We start from the raw sequence: 13991 nt of genomic DNA, 5'->3' as shown, positions 1-13991 counted from the left end.
TCCAAATTTCTGATGGAGGACCTTGTTTCAGTCATGAAACTGAGAGTGGTCTTAGATAGATCAGAGACTACAGTTGCTAAGTCAGAGTGGCTCTGCTTAGAATTCTCTATCTGTTGCTGAGAAGATGATGGAAAAGGTTTGCTATTGCTAAACCTGTTTCTTCCACCATTATTATTATTGAATCCTTGATTAGGCTTCTGTTGATCCTTCCATGAGAGATTAGGATGATTCCTGCATGAAGGATTGTAGGTGTTTCCATAGGGTTCTCCCATGTAATTCACCTCTTCCATTATAGGATTCTCAGGATCATAAGCTTCTTTTTCAGAAGATGCTTCTTTAGTACTGCCTGTTGCAGCTTGCATTCCAGACAGACTCTAAGAAATCATATTGACTTGCTGAGTCAATATTTTATTCTGAGCCAATATGCCATTCAGAGTATCAATCTCAACTCCTTTCTTTTGAGTTGTCCCATTATTCACAGAATTTTTTTCAGAAGTGTACATGAACTGGTTATTCGCAACCATTTCAATGAGTTCCTGGGCTTCTTCAGGTGTCTTCTTCAGATGAAGAGATCCACCAGCAGAGTTGTCCAATGACATCTTGGACAGTTCAGACAGACCATCATAGAATATGCATATGATGCTCCATTCTGAAAGCATGCCAGAAGGACACCTTCTAATCAATTGCTTGTATCTTTCCCAAGCTTCATAGAGGGATTCGCCTTCCTTCTGTCTGAAGGTATGGACTTCCACTCTAAGCTTACTCAATTTTTGAGGTGGAAAGAACTTTGCCAAGAAGGCATTGACTAGCTTTTCCCAAGAGTTCAGACATTCTTTAGGTTGTGAGTCCAACCATGTCCTAGCTTTATCTCTTACAACAAAAGGGAAGAGCATAAGTCTGTAAACCTCAGGGTCAACCCCATGGGTCTTAACAGTGCCACAGATTTGCAAGAATTCAGCTAAAAACTGATGAGAATCTTCCAATGGAAGTCCATGATACTTGCAATTCTGCTGCATTAGAGAAACTAATTGAGGCTTAAGCTCGAAGTTATTTGCTCCAATTGCAGGAATTGAGATGCTCCTTCCACAGAAGTCAGAAGAGGGTGCAATAAAGTCACCAAGCATCTTCCTTGCATCTCCACCATTGTTGTTGGGTTTGGCCACGTCTTCTTCTTTTTCAAAAAATTCCGTTAGGTCCTCTTCAGAGTGTTGTGCTTTAGCTTCTCTTAGCTTCCTCTTCAAGGTCCTTTCAGGTTCCGGATTAGCTTCAACAAGAATGTTCTTATCCTTGCTCCTACTCATATGAAAAAGAAGAGAACAAAAAAGAATAGGAATCCTCTATGTCACAGTATAGAGATTCCTTGAGGTGTCAGAGGAAAATAGGAATAGAGGGATGAGGTAGGTAGATAAGAATTCAAACATATGAAGAAGGAGAGAGTCCGAATTGCTAATTGAGGAGGAGTGTTAGTCCTTAAATAGAAGAAGGTGAGGAAGGGATTTTCGAAAATTAAAAGTGAGAAAGTTGTTAGGTGATTTTGAAATATATTTTGAAATCAGTAATCAAAAAGATATGATTGAAAATTATTTTGAAAAAGATGTGGTTGAGAACATATTATTAAGAAGATATGATTGAAAAACAATTTTTAAAAAAATTTTAAATTAATGATATGATTGAGAAGATATGATTGGAAATTAATGACTTGGCTAACAAGAAATTTAAAAGATATGATTCTAAAGTTCAAATATTGAACCTTTCTTAATAGTCAAGTAACTTGAAATTTTTTTTTTTGAATCAAATCATTAATTGTGGTAAGGATTTTCGAAAATATTAAAAAATAATTTAAAAATATTTGATTTTGAAAAAAATATGAATGATAAGAGAGGATATGAAAAGATAAGATTTTGAAAAATTAGTTTTAAAACTTTCAAAATTGAAAAAGATTTGAATTGAAAACAAAATTACCTCCTTGATGCTATCCTGGTGTTAAACACCCAGAATGGTATCATTCTGGCGTTTAACGCCCAAAGTACTACCCTTTTGGGCGTTTAACGCCCAGCCAGGTACCCTGGCTGGCGTTTAAACGCCAGTTTTCCTTCCTCACTAGACATTTTGAATGCCCAGCTTTTTCTCTGTAATTCCTCTGCTGTATGTTCTGAATCTTCAATTCTCTGTATTATTGACTTGAAAAGACATAATTTTGAAAATTTTTTTGAATTTATAATGATGAGAAATAATAAAATAAAACTAATCATGGAAAACTATGATCAAATCAACAATGCATCCAAGACATCAAACTTAGAAGTTTTCATATTAGAGGCACTAACAAATTGAGAATGCACATGAGAAACAACAAAAGACACAAAACAAGAGAATTTAAAGACCAGACCCAAGAAAATCATCAAGAACAGCTTGAAGATCAATGAAGAATGTAATGCATGAAATTTTTTCGAAAATTTTTAAGATAATTTAAAAATATGCAATTGACACCAAACTTAAAATTTGACACTAGACTTAAACAAGAAACACAAAATTTTTTGGTTTTTTTATGGTTTTATTAAAAAAAAATTTTTCGAAGATTATTTTGACAAGGAAAATAAAGAAATTCAAAACTTTTAATGAGAATTCCAGGAATTATTCAATGTTAATCTAGAACTCCAGTCCAGGAATTAGACATGGCTTACTAGCCAGCCAAGCTTTCAGTGAAAGCTTCGGTCCAAAACACTAGACATGGCCAATGGCCACCCAAGCTTTAGCAGATCATTACATTCAACAGCAAGATTGATAGAAATCAACAAGCTCTTCTGATGATAAGTTAAAACCTCGGTCCAAAAGATTAGACATGGCTTCACAGCCAGCCAGACTTCAACAGATCATCATGAAACTCTAGAATTCATTCTTAAAAATTCTGAAGTCATAGAATAATTTTTTTTTTGAAAATTTTTCGAAAATAAAAAGCTTTAAAAATAAAATAAAATTACCTAATCTAAGCAACAAGATGAACCGTCAGTTGTCCAAACTCAAACAATCCCCGGCAACGGCACCAAAAACTTGGTGCACGAAATTACAATCACACTTTTGTAATTCTGCACAACTAACCAGCAAGTGCACTGGGTCGTCCAAGTAATACCTTATGTGAGTAAGGGTCGATCCCACGGAGATTGTCGGCTTGAAGCAAGCTATGGCCATCTTTGTAAATCTCAGTCAGGCGAATTCAAATAGTTATGAGGTTTTGATAATTAAAATATAAGTAAAACAGAAAATAAGATAGAAATACTTATGTAATTCATTGGTAGGATTTCAATTAAGCGTATGAAGATGCTTTGTTCCTTCTGAACCTCTGCTTTCCTATTGCCTTCATTCAATCATGCGTACTCGCTTCCATGGCAAGCTGTATGTTGGGGGATCACCGTTGTCAATGGCTACCGTCCGTCCTCTCAGTGAAAATGGTCCATCTGCGCTGTCACCGCAAGGCTAATCATCTGTCGGTTCTCACTCATATTGGAATAGGATCCATTGATCCTTTTGCGTCTGTCACTACGCCCAACACTCGCGAGTTTAAAGCTCGTCACAGTCATCCCATCCCAGATCCTACTCGGAATACCACAGACAAGGTTTAGACTTTCTAAATCTCAAGAATGCTGCCAATTGATTCTAGCTTATACCACGAAGACTCTGATCTCACGGAATGGAGGGCTCTGTTTTCAGGAGAGGCAACCATGCGTCGTGAACCAGGAGGCCAAGAGATACACACTCAAGCTATTGTAGATAGAACAGAAGTGGTTGTCAGGCACGCGTTCATAGGTGAGAATGATGATGAGTGTCACGGATCATCACATTCATCAAGTTGAAGTGCGAGTGAATATCTTAGAATAAGAATAAGCTTGAATTGAATAGAAAAACAATAGTACTTTGTATCAATTCATGAGGAACAGCAGAGCTCCACACCTTAAACTATGGGCTGTAGAAACTCCACCGTTGAAAATACAAAAGTGATGAAGGTCCAGGCATGGCCGAATGGCCAGCCCCCAAAACGTGATCAAGAGATCCAAAGTGATACAAAGATAGTCTCAAAAATGATCTAAAGATTCCTCTAAATACAATAGTAAAATGTCATATTTATAATGAACTAGTAGCCTAGGGTTTACAGAAATAAGTAAATGATGCAGAAATCCACTTCTGGGTCCCACTTGGTGTGTTCTTGGGCTGAGCATTGAAGCTTTCACATGTAGAGACTTTTCTTGGAGTTAAACGCCAGCTTTGATGCCAGTTTGGGCGTTTAACTCTAGCTTTTATGCAAATTCTGGCATTTTACGCCAGAATTCCTTGGGCTAACTTTGAACACCAGTTTGGGCCATCAAATATATTGCTGGAAAGCCCAGAATGTCTACTTTCCAATGCAATTGATAGCGCGCTAATTGATCTTCTGTAGCTCCAGAAAATCCACTTCGAGTGTAGAGAGATCAGAATCCAACAGCATCTGTAGTCCTTTTTCAGCCTCTGAATCAGATTTTTGCTCAGGTCCCTCAATTCCAGCCAGAAAATACCCGAAATCACAGAAAAACACACAAACTCATAGTAAAGTCCAGAAATGTGATTTTTATTTAAAAACTAATAATTATATACTAAAAACTAACTAAATCATACTAAAAACCATGTAAAAATAGTGCCAAAAAGCGTATGAATTATCCGCTCATCACAGCGCTGCCACCAGCAGCCCTGTCTTCGCGTGTGTGTATGCACAAGTCTGTGCGTATGGACAGGACCAAATTCTCGCAGAGTGTGCATGCGCACAGGACTGCGCGTACGCACACAAACCAGAAATCACAAATTCTGCAGAAGTTGCAGAATTCAGATTTTTGGCCCAAACTTCCAACGATCATATATCCTTCCACAAAATTCGGATTTCTACCAAATTTAAACCATTTTAAAGTTTATAAAATTATCTTTTTATTGATATAAAAATCATCAAATTTTGAAAATAATTGCTCAAGATATGATCCGTCAAAGTTCATCAAAATTTCAGTTTTACCAAAACTTATAAACTCTGCATTTTCAAACATACATTTACCAATTCTCATGTAAAACCATTCAAAACTCAACCACTCCAATATCAAACATTTCCATTCCTCATTTAATCAACAACCCACAAATTCCTCCACACTTAACCAAATCTTAACTCAATGATCCAATTCGTAACCAACAATTTATATCACAATTCCCAATCAAACATTCCAAATTTATCATTCACCATATATACCTACATATATCAATCTCACCCGTTTAACTCATGTTCATCAATAAGAACCTCACCAATTATCATCCATTAAGCATATTAACCCACATCACATACAACTTTCATATATTGCACCAACAATTATCATAATTCACAATCATCCAACCACTACTCAAATACTCATCTCAATCCAAATTATCTAACAACTAGATCAACATTCCACAATCCACTAAATATATACACAACAACACAATTCTTTTGAATCCATCAACAACATTAATAATTCAACTCCTATCTTAGGGTCTCTAGCCTATGTTTTCACACAACATTATATTTTAGATACAGGAAACCGAAACTATACCTTGACCGATTTCTCGTTCAACCCGGAACACTCTTAAATTCAACTTCCAAGGTTTCGAAACTCCACCAACACATTTTCCAAGCTTGGGGCTCCACACCAAAGCTTCCAAAATCACCAATCAAGCTCCAAAACACACATATACAATGCCTAAGCACAATATCACACCCAAACACAATAACTTAATCACTAAAACACAAAATCTCAAGTCTTTAGCTTAGGGTTGAGAATTTCACCTTACCCAAAGACCAAGGGAGCTAGAGCAAGCCTTCCCTTCAAGTTAATTTGATCCTATAACACAATGGAGCTCAAAATCTCAACATTTTGCCTAAGAAACTCAAAAATCAAGGATGGGAATTCGAAGAAGAAAACATGGCTTACCTCAAGATTGCTTGTATGGTTTTTGTAAAGCTCAACACCGCGGTCGCGTAGCTGCAAATGGTGCGTCAATCGGAGCTCCGGATCAAAAGTTATCAACCATGGAAGATTGAGATGAATAGGAACAAGGGTTTCAATCTCCCCCCCCCCCTTTTCCTTTCTTTGTTTCCAGCGTGTGTGTGTTTGTTTTAGGGAGAAAGAGTGCTGAGCTTCATTAATTAAACGAAGCTTGGCTGGGCCTTGGGCCCAATCTTGGGCCGTTTTCTTTAAAATTGGTGTCGAAATTCTCGTTTCGAATTTCTCTACCACAACAAACCATAAAAATCTCATTTCTCACTTTTCTAGAATATATTTTAATTTATAGGTTAATAAGCTATAAATTAACCGGGTTTTACATTCTACCCACCTAAATGGAAATTTTTCCCACAAAATTCGAATCTAGTTACCTGGAAACAAGTGTGGATAGTCTGCTCGCATCTCTGATTCAAGCTCCCAGGTGTGCTCCTCAACACCAGCTCGACTCCGGGCCACTTTCACTAATGGAACCTCTTTTCCGTGCAACTTCTTAATACTCATGTCATCAATCCTGACCCGGGATCACCGATAAAGTCAAGTCTTCCTTTAACTGAACCAATTCAAGTTTTAACACATGGCTAGCATCAGGAGTATACTTCCAAAGCTGCAACACATGAAACATGTCGTGCAGGTTCGACAGGTGAGGCGATAGAGCCATCTGATACGCCACTAGTCCAACTCTCTCAAGAATCTGAAATGGACTGATGTATTGGGGATTCAGCTTTTTCGTCTTAATCGCTCTATCTACTCCTGTTATTTGAGTAACCTTAAGGAAAGCATGGTCTCCTTCCTCAAACTCTAAGGGCTTTCGCCTCTGATCAGCGTAACTCTTCTGACGGCTCTGAGCAGTGAGCATTCTATCTCTGATTTCCTTAACTTGTTTGGTAGTCTCAGCTATCAATTCTGGCCCTAACAAGCTCTTTTCCCTGGCCTCATACCAGCATAGTGAAGATTGACATTTCCTCCCATACAGAGCCTCATATGGAGCTATTCCGATGCTCGCATGGTAGCTATTATTGTACACAAACTCCAGTATTGGCATATACCAATCCCAGCTTGCCGGTTGATCCAGAACACAAGTCCTCAACATATCTTCTAGGGTTTGGATTGCCCTTTCAGATTGACCATCGGTTTGAGGATGGTAAGCTGTACTTAAGCTCAACGGGTTCCGAAAGCTCTCCAAAATGCACCCCAGAATTTTGAAGTGAAACGGGAATCTCTGTCAGAAATTATAGTAGTAGACACAATCATTTAGAATCCAAAATTTTTGTTTTTTATGTTTTCTGTTACATTCTTCTGAATGTGCCGACCACATAATCGGTGAGTTGTAGCTGAGAAGATTTCTTGAATTGCTGCCTTCATTGCCTCATCACCATTTGTGACCACAACATTGGGAGACTTGTTCAGCAAGACTTCCTGAAAGTTTTGCAACAACCACGTATATGTTGCCGTTCGTTCGTCCTCTACCAAAGCAAAGCCAAATATACATGTTTGGTGGTGATGGTTACACCCCGAAAAGATTACCAACGGCCTTCTATACTTATTCTTCTAATAGGTTGTATCGAATGCAAGCACATCTCTAAAGCACTGATAATCGGCCCTACAAATGTCGTCTGCCCAAAATAAATTTGCCAGCCAACCTTCATCAGTAGCACTGTACCTTGCCATGGCCATGGGGTCGACATCGGCTTTCCCAATTGGATAGCTAATCGTTGCAGTGGAATCCCCGCCAATGAGCTTTGTATGACGACTTCTTTGAATGTGATTATCCAGGTCCTTCTTTGTGAACCCGACATTGGCATAACTACCGACTTGGCCTACCATTAGTCCCATTATTTTAGAGGTTGGAAGACCATGATCATGCATGGTGTTTGCCTGAGATTTTTATGCCTTAGTCAACCCTCAATGGTCTGGAATTAGGTGTACCAAGCATTGTGGGACAAGATCGTTGTTGTGCTTCTCGACTAAATTTTTAACCCTCCAAATCAAAGTTTTCGTGTCAAAACACACCACAAGCAAGGCTTCATAACCAGTGCGAGTTAGCGCTCTATGCTCCCTTTTCCTACTTGAATTAGATATGTATTTCTCGAATCACTTTCCTTCCTTCTTGCGAAAAAATCACCTTCTGCGTTGTGTTCCATCTTTTCCACATGTTGTATCACCCTTGCAAACTCCAAACCCGACACACCTTGCATAATGTACATACAAGTTATAAGCTGCATTCGATGTTTCAAAGCTTGGGTTTATAATATCATCGGCCGTTACAGACACACACTTGCTACTGTTGCCACCGCAATCACAAGTGCAGTGGTTCCGAATCTTCAACGTTGTCTTATGAACTGAGTGGTACCGAATCAACATCCACTGCACTCTAATGAGATGAAATAAACAAAAGGCAATAAATAACAGTTTTCAATTAATAACTTTATATAAAAATAACTACACATGACAATGCATAAATAGATGCACGTGTAGAACTACTTTACACTGACTGCCCATCAAAATTAAATTCTTTATTTTATTATCTAAATTTTACTTGTACCTATACTTCCATACTTCCTTAAAAGCTATTAGTTTTAATTAAATTATATCCTTTGAAAGTCATTAACTATTACGAATCATGAAGTAGCATAAAATTATAACTTATAAGCCTCTTATAGTTCAATGGATATCCAAGGAAAAAAAGTGCATCATCTTTATAACTATAGGTGTGCGGTTCATTATATCTTAGAAGAAGTTCTGTTTCTCTTTGGTTAATACCTACTGAAATGGATTTCTAACTCTATCCCTTTGGGACTTGAGGAGTGAAGGCATTGTTTTGGTCTCCATCTCTCTGATTTTTCACTTAGACTGTTTTACAATGAAGGATATAAGTGCTTTTATGAAGAATAATTGATTTGTTATTTGATTAAATAGCTATATCCTTTTTTCCTGGGCACATAATGGCTGTATTGTTATATCTTCTACTTACGTGTTTCAGACTTACGGTTTTAAGTAAGCTATTCCAGATAAAATAATTGTATATTAATAGTTAGAAAAATATATGAATTCGCATAGGAAAATAATTTTAAGCATTGTGCTGTTCCTATTTAAACATCTGCTTTGAGACATACTTGTTTAGAATAATCTACCCTGGGTTTCTTTTATTTATGGTTTTTTATTTTTATTTTTATATAGATTCTTGATGAGTGGATATTTTATACGCTTTTTGGGGATAATTTCATATAGTTTTGAGTATGTTTTAGTTAGTTTTTAGTCTATTTCTATTAGCTTTTAGGAAAAATTCATATTTCTGGACTTTACTATGAGTTGTGTGTTTTTCTGTAATTTCAGGTATTTTTCTGGCTGAAATTGAAGGAGCTAAGCAAAAATCTGATTCAGGCTGAAAAAGGACTGCTGATGCTGTTGGATTCTAACCTCTCTGCACTCAAAGTGGATTTTCTGGAGCTACAGAACTCGAAATGGCGTGCTTCCAATTGCGTTGGAAAGTAGACATCCAGGGCTTTCCAGCAATATATAATAGTCCATACTTTGCACAAGAATAGATGACGTAAACTGGCGTTTAACGCCAGTCCTCTGCCCAATTCTGGCGTCCAGCGCCAGAAAAGGATCAAAAACTGGAGTTGAACGCCCAAACTGGCACAAAAACTGGCGTTCAACTCCACAAATGGCCTCTGCATGTGAATTGCTTAAGTCTCAACCCCAGCACACACCAAGTGGGCCCCAGCACACAGAAGTGGGCCCCAGAAGTGAATTTCTGCATCATCCATCATAGTTTATCCAATTTTTGTAAACCTAGGCTACTAGTTTAGTATTTAAACAACTTTTAGAGACTTATTTTGTATCTCATGACATTTCAGATCTAAACTTTGTATCCTCTGACGGCATGAGTCTCTAAACCCCATTGTTGGGGGTGAGGAGCTCTGCTGTGTCTCGATGAATTAATGCAAGTATTTCTGTTTTCCATTCAAACACGCTTGTTCCTATCTAAGATGTTCATTCGCGCTTAACTGTGATGAAGGTGATGATCCGTGACATTCATCACCTTCCTCAAACCATGAACGTGTGCCTGACAACCACCTCCGTTCTATATCCGATTGAATGAGTATCTCTGAGATCTCTTAATCAGAATCTCCGTGGTATAAGCTAGAACTGATGGCGGCATTCATGAGAATCCGGAAAGTCTAAACCTTGTCTGTGGTATTCCGAGTAGGATTCAAGGATTGAATGACTGCGACGAGCTTCAAACTCCTGAAGGCTGGGCGTTAGTGACAGACGCAAAAGGATAGTAAATCCTATTCCAACCGGATCGAGAACCAACCAGTGATTAGCCGTGCTGTGACAGAGCGCGTGAGCATAGTTTTCACTGGAAGGATGGAAGGTAGCCATTGACAACGGTGATCCACCAACACACAGCTTGTCATAGGAGGACGTGCGTGCGTGAACAAGAAGACAGAGGAAAGCAGAGATTCAGAAGACAAAGCATCTCCAAAACTCCAACATATTCTCCATTACTGCATAACAAGTAACCTTTATTCCATGCTCTATTATTTATTTGCAATTCAACTGATAAACATAATTGACTTCCTCACTAAGATTTACAAGATAACCATAGATTGCTTCAAACCAACAATCTCCGTGGGATTCGACCCTTACTCACGTGAGGTATTACTTGGACGACCCAGTGCACTTGCTGGTTAGTGGTACGCGTTGTGAAAAGTGTGATTCACAATTCGTGCACCAAGTTTTTGGCGCCGTTGCCGGGGATTGTTCGTATTTGGACAACTAACGGTTTATTTTGTTGCTTAGATTAGGAAAAATTTTCTCTTTTTGGTTTAGAGTCTTTTATTATTTATCCCTTGTTAAAACACTTTAAATCTATAGCTCAGTTAGTTAGAACGTGGTGTTTATGTTCATGGTAATTGGCTATCATAATTTTTTAAAAAAACCTTTTTCAAAAATAATTTTTCTGTTAAATCCTGTGCCAAACTTTAAGTTTGGTGTTTTCAAAAATAATCTTTCTTAAAATTTTCGAAAATTCCATAACTCATTTGGCTAGAGCGTTAATCTGTGTTCTTGGTAATTGGGTTAGAATCTTTTATACTCTTTGCAAAACCTTCTTTTTCATAAATAATATTTTTTCTATTAAATCCTGTGCCAAACTTTAAGTTTGGTGTTTTCTTGTTGATTTCCCTTTGGTTTTCGAAAATTTTGGTTTGGTTTTCTAAAAATTTAAAGTTTGGTGTTCGTTCTTCATGTTCTTGTGTTCTTGTGAGTCTTCAAAGTGTTCTTGAGTTTTTCTTGTGTCTTGATCTTAAAATTTTTAAGTTTGGTATTCCTTGGTGTTTTCTCTCCAAAATTTTCAAAAACAAGGAGCATTAGATCTAAAAATTTTAAATCTTGTACTATCTTATTGTTTTTCTCTCTCCTCACTAAATTCAAAAATATCTTTTCAAAATTTGTTTCAACTAACTAACTAACTTTTTGTTTGTTTCTTAACTTTTTCAAAACTACCTAACTAACTATCTCTCTCTCTAATTTTCGAAAATATCTTCCCTCTTTTTCAAAAATTTCTTTTTTATTAACTAATTATTTTTAATTTTTTTACGAAAAAAAAATTAATTTCAAAATTCAAATTCTTTTTAGTTATTTTATTTTATTTAAGTATTTACTTCTTATAAAATAAAATAAATAAAAAGATAAATCAGTCCAAGTTATATCCATATATCCATCATGGACATAAGTGGAAATGAACAGTCCAGGAGGACTCTGGGGTCATATTCTAACCCCTCTACTGCTTCATATGGGAGTAGCATATGCATACCCTCCATTGGAGTTAGTAGCTTTGAGTTGAATCCTCAGCTCATTATCATGGTGCAGCAAAGTTGCCAGTATTCCGGTCTTCCACAGGAAGAACCTACAGAGTTTCTGGCACAATTTCTACAAATTGCTGACACAGTACATGATAAGGAAATAGATCAGGATGTCTACAGACTATTACTGTTTCCATTTGCTATAAAAGATCAAGCTAAGAGGTGGTTAAATAACCAACCTAAGGCCAGCATAAGAACATGAAAACAGCTGACAGAAAAATTCCTGAATCAGTATTTTCCTCCAAAAAGGATGACACAGCTAAGGCTGGACATCCAAGGCTTTAAACAAGGAGATAATGAATCTCTTTATGATGCCTGGGAGAGATACAGAGAGATGCTACGAAAATGCCCCTCTGAAATGTTTTCAGAGTGGGTTCAGTTAGACATCTTCTACTATGGGCTTGCAGAAGGAGCTCAGATGTCTCTAGATTACTCAGCTGGTGGATCTATCCATATGAGAAAGACAATTGAAGAAGCTCAAGAGCTCATTGATACAGTTGACAGGAATCAGCATCTGTATCTAAGCAGCAACCCTTCCATGAATGAAGAGGTTAAAACAGTAACTGCTGAATTCAGTACTGTAAAACAAGCTGCTGAATTCAATCAGCAATTGGATTTTCTAACAAAGCAGCTAGCTGAATTCAAAGACAGGCTACAGGAGACAAGGATAGCTAATATACATATGGACGAACAGTTTAAGCAAACAAAGCAGCAGCTATCAAGGCAAATAGCAGAAGAATGCCAAGCAGTTCAATTAAGAAGTGGGAAAACATTAAATACCCCACCTCAAGGCATCAAAAATTCAAGAAATGAGCGACCCACCAAAGATTCACCTGAGGACAGTAAGAGCCCAGGGAAAAATAATTCTGGCACTAAAAAGTCAGAAAATGGGTGGAAGGCTGGCGCTGAACGCCCAGACCATGACCAAAACTGGCGTTCAGCGCCAGAAACAAGGCAGGATTGGCGTTCAACGCCAGAAATGGGCAAGAATCTGGCGTTGAACGCCCAAATGGGGGAGAATCCAGCGTTGAACGCCCAAAATGGGCACATTCCTGGCGTTCAGGCGCCAGGAACAGACAGTGAGCTGGCGTCTAACGTCACTCCAGCTTCTGACTCTGGCATTCAATTGCCAGTGAGGGATCAGACACACACAAGTGCTGATAACAACCCCTCTAAAAAGGCTTCTTTAACCACTAAGGTTGAGGAATATAAAGCCAAGATACCTTATCCTCAAAAACTCCGGAAAGAGGAGCAGGATAAGCAATTTGCTCGCTTTGCAGATTATCTAAGGACTCTTGAAATAAAGATTCCATTTGCAGAGGCACTTGAGCAAATACCTTCTTATGCCAAGTTCATGAAAGAGATCTTGAGTCATAAAAAGGAGTGGAGAGAAACAGAAAGAGTTCTCCTCACTGAAGAATGCAGTGCAGTCATTCTGAAAAGCTTTCCTGAAAAGCTTAAAGACCCTGGGAGTTTTCTGATACCATGCATATTAGAAGGTGATTGCACCAAGACAGCTTTATGCGATCTTGGGGCAAGCATCAACCTGATACCTGCATCCACTATCAGAAAGCTTGGCTTAACTGAAGAAGTTAAACCAACCCGGATATGTCTCCAACTTGCTGATGGTTCCACTAAATACCCATCAGGCGTGATTGAGGACATGATTGTCAGAGTTGGGCCATTCGCCTTTCCCACTGACTTTGTCGTGCTGGAAATGGAGGAGCACAAGAGTGCTACTCTCATTCTAGGAAGACCCTTCCTAGCAACTGGACGATCCCTCATTGATGTCCAACAGGGGGAAATAACCCTGAGAGTCAATGATGATAAGTTTAAGTTGAACGCTGTCAAAGCCATGCAGCATCCAGACACATCAACAGACTGCATGAAAGTTGATCTCATTGACTCTTTGGTAGAAGAGATCAACATGGCTGAGAGTCTCGAATCAGAGTTGGAAGACATCTTTAAAGATGTTCAGCCTGATTTGGAGGATTCAGAGGACATGAAAGAGCCTCTGAACTTTCTTCTGAAAGAGGAAAAACCTCCTAAACCCGAGCTCAAGCCACTACCACCA

The 13991-nt window shown here is 38.1% G+C and overlaps 1 non-coding gene across 1 annotated transcript; it reads left to right on the top strand.

Moving 5' to 3' along the window:
• Positions 1 to 657: 657 nt before the first annotated feature.
• On the top strand, positions 658 to 761 carry LOC112739015 (small nucleolar RNA R71). The gene has a single exon (XR_003169957.1). It is a non-coding gene; the product is annotated as a small nucleolar RNA R71 (small nucleolar RNA).
• The last annotated feature ends 13230 nt before the right edge of the window (positions 762 to 13991 follow it).

This window comes from Arachis hypogaea, chromosome 13, assembly GCF_003086295.3.
Source record: "Arachis hypogaea cultivar Tifrunner chromosome 13, arahy.Tifrunner.gnm2.J5K5, whole genome shotgun sequence".
NCBI lineage: Eukaryota > Viridiplantae > Streptophyta > Magnoliopsida > Fabales > Fabaceae > Arachis > Arachis hypogaea.
Note: the sequence above shows the minus strand (reverse complement) of the source record. Positions and strands in the feature narration are given on the sequence as shown.